Source organism: Phocoena phocoena, chromosome 6 (genome assembly GCF_963924675.1).
Source record: "Phocoena phocoena chromosome 6, mPhoPho1.1, whole genome shotgun sequence".
Taxonomy (NCBI): Eukaryota; Metazoa; Chordata; class Mammalia; order Artiodactyla; family Phocoenidae; genus Phocoena; species Phocoena phocoena.
Window position 1 is genome coordinate 60,250,799 of NC_089224.1, and position 6,937 is coordinate 60,257,735.

Consider the following 6,937-nt stretch of genomic DNA (forward strand, 5'->3'; position numbering starts at 1 on the left):
AAATCAGAAGGTAAATGCAAAGGGATGTGGGAGCAAAATACAAGCGTCCATAGGACCTCCTTTCCCCCAACAAAGAGTCCATCTGTACTGTCTAAAGTTAAGCATATTTTATTTTACAAGTTACCAACTTAATGATTTTCATAATTTCTTTTCTTAACCCTAGAGGGATAGTCTAGAAAATATTCCTTGTAGTGAAAAAAATCATTATCTGAAATTTACCAACCCCTTCAGTTTCTATTGCTTTTGTTAAATTCGAATAAAATTAAAGTACTATTTATAGTGTGATTTTATGTATAATTCAAGTAACATTAAACAGCAATACTATTTATAACACAATTATAGAGTTGAACTCCAGAGTATAAGGTGTATTTATTTCTACCGATCCTTTTCTGTTTCTCATCTGTATGCAGAGAGAGAGAGAGATTTGAAAATAAGTTAACCAAATGCCCCCCTCATTTTGGGATGGGGTGAATCGCTGCTTTTGTCTCTTCTTATTTTTCTATATTTCCCAACCTTTAATGCATTATTTTAGTCACTTTTAAAATTTACATAGAGTAAAATTCACCCATTTTGGTATACGGTTCTTTTGAGTTCAGACAAATGCATAGTCATGTAACTGCCACCAAAATCAAGACATGCAAGAGTTTCATCACCCCACAAACTTCCCTCTTGAGCCTCCTTTGCATTCAACCCCTCCTCCCACTCTCTGGCCCTCAAACCACTAACCCATTTTCTCTTCCTATAATTTTGGCTTTTCCATAATTTCTTAGAAATGGTATAATTCAGTATGTGTCTTTTGAGTCTGGCTTCTTTCACGTAGCATAATCTATTTGAGATTCAACTACACTGTTGTATTAGTGGTTTGTTCACTTTTAGTACTGACTTTCATTGTAAGGACGTTCCATGGTTTGTTAATCCATTCACCCGTTCAAGAACATTTGGGTTGCTCCTATTTTTGTGATCATGAATTAAAACACTGTAAACATTAATGTATTAATGGTTTTTGTGTGAATGTAAGTTTTCGCTTCTCTTGAATAAATACCTAAGAGTAGGAATGCTAGTTCACATGGTAGGTATGTGTTTAACTTTATAAGAAATTGCCAAACTGTTCTCCAAAGTGGCTGTACCATTTTACATTCCCATTTGCAATGTGAGAGTTCCATTCACTCTGCTTTCTCATCATCACTTAGTATTGTTAGTTATCTGGGTGTGTTTGTGTGTGCGTTTAATTTTTAACTATAAGTGTGCAGTGACATCTCATAGTTTTAATTTGCATTTCCCTAAGCATGATTTTTTTAAAAAGAAATACGTCATTTTTAGAAAAATTTTTGGAAACTACTAAAAAAAGAATAGATCATAAAAAAGATTTAGAGTTTTCAAAAAAGTGATGAGATATTTTCAGTTTTTGCTTTTGAAGTGTGATGTGTAGTCAAGCTAGTGGCACCTTATCTTCTTTTCCTCAAGAGACTGTGTATCAGTCCCAGTTCTGCCACTATGTAACACTGAGACCTGATCCCCCAGGGTCTGATGCCTCATCCAAAAAAATGAGGGTTTGGACAACACTGATTGTTCTCAACTTTGGCTGAATATTAAAATCACCTGGAAAGATTTACAAATTCTGATGCCCAGGCCACACTCAAACCAGAAATTAAATTAAATCAGAATCTCCAGGAATGGGACCCAAGTGTCAGTATTTTAAAGCTTCCTAGGTGATCCTATGGGCTATCAAGGTTGAGAATGGCTCAACTAATTTTTAAATCGCTTCAAATCCCAAAATTCTATTAAGTCTAATTTCAGCCTTCTCAGGCATATCTAACTTAGGTCCACTCTACTGGATAATTATCTGTTGGGGGGTGGGGGGAGGCCTCTCTTCTGCATCCCTTTTTTCTACCCACCCCCAGGCCAGTAGAAGACCCCCCCTTACATGTTGTGACAACCAAAAATGTCTCCAGACACTGCCACACGTCCCCTTGGGGGCAAAACTCCTCCCATTTGAGAACCACTGCTCTACTGCACGCCACAGTAAATCAAACACAATTCAGTGGCATTTAGAAACTTTTATAATTCATAACAGCCTTTTCTTCTGTGTTTTATCCTACCTACTAGTGTCTCCAACCCAAATTTTTATTAAATAAATGAAACAACTCTATTTCCAAACATTAATTTTGATGTTGCATTGCCAACAACCAGCAGAGGGCACCTCTAAGGTTGACAGAAACTTCTCATTTCTTCTGAGCTCCTGTGGGGGAGTGATAAGCTAAAGGCACAAGCTGGCAGGTTGGTCCCACAAGCCCTGTGTGTGGGACGAGGGGAGAGTAGGGAGGAAGACAAGACTGAGGGCTGACGAAGGATCTGAGGAGAGAAAAGATAACACAGGAGAGCCAGGGAGTTGGCAGGCCAAGCGGTCAGAGATGTGGGCCACTGAACTGGAAATTCATTACAGAAACTAAAAGCGTTTCCAGCTACATGGAGAGCAGAGGTCACTTTCAGCTTCCTGGAAAGGACTGGAGGGGGTATGGAAAACACCTAGACTTCTTCCTCTTTTTGCCTAGCCTAACCCAGCTGCCCCTGAAGAGGAGCACGTGGCAAAGGCAAGAAAAACTTCTTCCTACCTGTGACCTTGGGAGAGAGCCCGAGACACCATGTTGCACCTGCCACCACGTATCACAATTTAAAATTGCTATAACGTATTCCACTCAGGGAATATCATCTGGTTTTCTAGAAGGTCTAAAAGTTCCATAGGTCTTCTCTCCAAGCTCCTGTCATGCTGGCTTTGCTATTATTCTCAGTAAAACACTGCCATTCACTCAGTCTTCTTGAGAGCCATGAACTCTTCTAAAAATAGGTCTTCTAAAGTCAGCTTTGATTACATACCCCATCTCATTTACCAGCAGGCTTGATTTTCCCTCTAGCTTGCTTTTTTCTGAGAGCAACTTTGCAAACTCCTTTCAGAGGGGGCTTGGCCTAATGGTTCAAATAGCTCTAGCCTGACATCTCTCTAGTCTTTTGGCAAAATCAGAGCGGTACCCATCTTACAGACAGAACAGCCACCTAAGGAAGGGTCCTTTTTTTTTCAAAAAAAAAGAATATCATATATTTTCCCATTTTAAAATAATGCATATGCAGAGGAAACTTAAATGTATATTACTATGTGAAAGAAGCCAATCTGAAAAGCCTACATACTGTGTGATTCCAACTATACAGCATTCTAGAAAAGGCAAAACTATGAAGACAGTAAAAAGATCAGTGGTTGCCTGGGGTTAGGTGGGGAGAGACGAATGAACAGGTGGAGCACAGAGAATTTTTAGGGCAGTGAAACTACTCTGTATGACACTATAATAGTGGAAACATGTCATACATTGTCCAAACCTATAGAATGCACAACATCAAGAATGAACTTTGATGTAAACTATGGATTTTGAGTGATAATAATGAGTCAGTGTAGGCTCATCAATTGTAACAAGTGTACCAGTCTGGTAGCAGGTGCTGATGATAGAGAGGGTTAGGCCAAGTGGTTACAGGGGGTGGTATATGAGAAATCTCTGTACCACCTGCACAGCTTAGCTGTGAACCTAAAATCTCTCTAACAAATGAATTATATTTTTTATTTTTAATTTTTTTTCCTGGCACACATAATGTTTATTGAATACATGGATGAACATGATTGGGCTTCTCAGGCAGACCAGAGGGACATTGGTTTCCTCTTTGGATTAGATGGAGCACTGGGTGTAAGGACAGAGTTGGGCTGGGGAGCTGTATTGGAATGAGGGAAGAAACTGGGGGCCCAGGTGTGAAGGCAGAAGGTTGTGTAGGGATGAGGAGGGCCAAGCTGGGGAGCTTTGCAGAGATGATCTGTTCCATGGAGTACAGGAACTGAGACTTCACCACATATTCTGGCATATCCTGTTCTCCAAAATGTTTCTCTGATGTCATTTCCTCTGCAAAACCGCAAACTCCTTGAGGGCAGATGTGGTGTCACCTCTTTCTTCCTCAGAGGAGGTGGTCCAGCATTCACTTCCCTCCCAAACATGTAGCTAGTGGCAGGTCTCTGATCCAGCCCCTCCCAGTGGGCTTGGGCAGGGGTGCTCCCTGCTGAGTGGAGGGGAGAAGATGTCTGCAGCAGGCACTAGACTTTGTACAGATTTGGGATTTGGGAGGCCTTGGGCACTGGCTACAAGCTGCTGTGCATTGCACTGGGTCTGGCCGATGTCTACATGCTCTCAGATGGCACCACCCTTGCTTGGGACACCTGAGGCCCCCATGCCCTGCTGCTGGCCCTGGTTGGAGAGCTAGAGGGCAGCCTGGCTCTGCTGTGTGGGGAAGGGGCAAGCCCACCCCAGCTCATCTACCACCAGCCAGTGCCAGGCACCTACGGGACAGAAGCCTGAGCTAATCAGGTGGCTTGGTGGCATGAATTACATTTTTTAAATGTTAATAATATATACACAATACCAAAAATTTGCAAAGTAGAGTAAAAAAAAAAAGGAGAAAATAATCAGAGTTGGTGTAAATTGAGGAACAAGAAAAATCTCTGCCAGTCTGATATTCCACCATTCTAACTAAATCCTTTCCATCTTCAAGAGTCTCTCTCTATTTGAATACAATTATCTTTGGAGGCAAAAGATTTTAAACTTTAATCTAAATTATTCTTTGGAATAAAGTTACTATACAGATTAAGAACTTGGGCTCTGGAATCTAGCGGGCTTGGGATGGTTACTGGTTCTGGCACCTACTACCTGTGTGATCTTGGGTAAATTGTTTTATCTCTTCAGGTGTCAGGTTCCATCACTAAAAAATGGGGATCACAATAATATCATTTAACTCCATTATTTTGTGAGGGTTAAATGAGATAATGCATATGAATTCCTTAGGAGACACTCTGGGGCATATAGCATGCATCTTTGATTCCTGTATCTAAGAACTTTGTAATGGCTTTTGAACATACATTGGGTTTTAAAAGTCCTAAATTCTTGGGCTTCCCTGGTGGTGCAGTGGTTAAGAATCCACCTGCCAATGCAGGGGACATGGGTTCAAGCCCTGGTCCGGGAAGATCCCACATGCCGCGGAGTAAGTAAGCCCATGTGCCACAACTACTGAGCCTGCGCTCTTGAGCCCATGAGCCACAACTACTGAAGCCCATGTGCCACAACTACTGAATCCTGTGTGCCTAGAGCCTGTGCTCCACAACAAGAGAAGTCATTGCAGTGAAAAGCCCTCACACCACAACGGAAGACCCAACGCAGCCAATAAAATTAATTAATTAATTAATTAATTAATTAAATCTTTAAAAAAAGTCCTAAATTCTTAATGAGGATTATGGTCTTTGGAGTATCTTTACTTGCCAGTTTCAACATATATTCAGTTCAGTATAAAGGTCCCTAAAGGAGTAATAAAATATTAAAGTAATCCAATACCCTACTTTATAGATAAATAAAGTTAATTCCAGAGGCTTAAGGTCTGACCAAGTACCAGGTACAGTTGATCTCAGAGCTGGGAGAACTTTTATTCTTTAAAGAAAATATTGGAAACGTGGTTCTGAATCCATTTTTAAGCCAATTTCTTATTCCAAATGTAGTTCATCCCAATTTAATAACATCACTTGTTTCACAGATGACAAATCTTGGTAAATTATAAACCAGAAGCTTTGGGGTCACTTGGGCCCAGGTTTGAATGTTGATTCCACCTCTTAAAGTAAAAAGATAACTGTGACCTTGGGCCTAGCCCAGTACCTGGCATACAGTCAATGATTAATATTGGTTGATAAAACACAAATTAATATTGTGAAGAGTATTGGGCTTTCCTTATTTATATTTTTTAGTGAGAGCAGATCAGAATATAAATATGCCCAATAGCAGATTATTTATGCCTAAAAGCTAAAAGACACTGGAGAGAAAATATTAGCACTTAGAGACAAAAGCTGGGGGTAGACATTAAAGGACAGTCCAAATGAATGATTATATAATTTGGAAGGGATGTAGATTATCATTTATTAAGAGGTTGTAAAACACTCTGTCTTATACTCTACAAATGAATAGATAAATCAAATGGGAAGCTTTGTTAGTACAAACATTGGAATATTGGAATGATTTGTCTTTGGTCTCAATTTCAGTATATTTTTCCATTTGCCGTGCAGATACCTGGGCCAGTCAAAGATGATATTTATTCTTCCTTTGGGAAGAATGACAAATACTTCAACACACCATTTTCAGCTGCTTTGTGGTACTTCAACTCAAGACTTTCAGCTGGCCTCGTTGGTCAGAATGTGATAGAGGAGTATAACTTTAACAGCAAAGAAAGAGAAAACATGCTCAATGCCCATACTTGGTTAATTATGGTTAATTTAATTATGGTACATCCAGGGAATGCCATGCAGCCTTTACAAGAATGACATAGGGCTTCCCTGGTGGCGCAGTGGTTGAGAGTCTGCCTGCCGATGCAGGGGACACGGGTTCGTGCCCCAGTCCAGGAGGATCCCACATGCCACGGAGTGGCTGGGCCCGTGAGCCATGGCCGCTGAGCCTGTGCGTCCGGAGCCTGTGCTCCACAATGGGAGAGGCCACAACAGTGAGAGGCCCGTGTACAGAAAAAAAAAAAAAAAAAAAAAAAGAATGACATAGATCTATCCGTGCTACTATGGAAAGACATCAGTTATAGATATCAATGGGCCCTAGGTCACTCCCCTCAGTCCTAACCTCAGCTGCAGCTGTGGGGACAGTTTCCATGCATGCTCAAGGCTTCCCAACTCAAGTACCAACTGCAGTCTCAAGCGCTCTTCCAGAGCTTCCATCAAAGCTGAGAAGCTTTCTCAGCCCTCCCAGAGTGGACTGTAAGTACAGGGCAATTAACCTCTTGAGGCAACCCTCAGCAAATGAGGTTGCCTTCTGTTTTCTGGAGAGACAATTCTGAAGTACATTCTACATGGTTTCTTAGAGTCTCC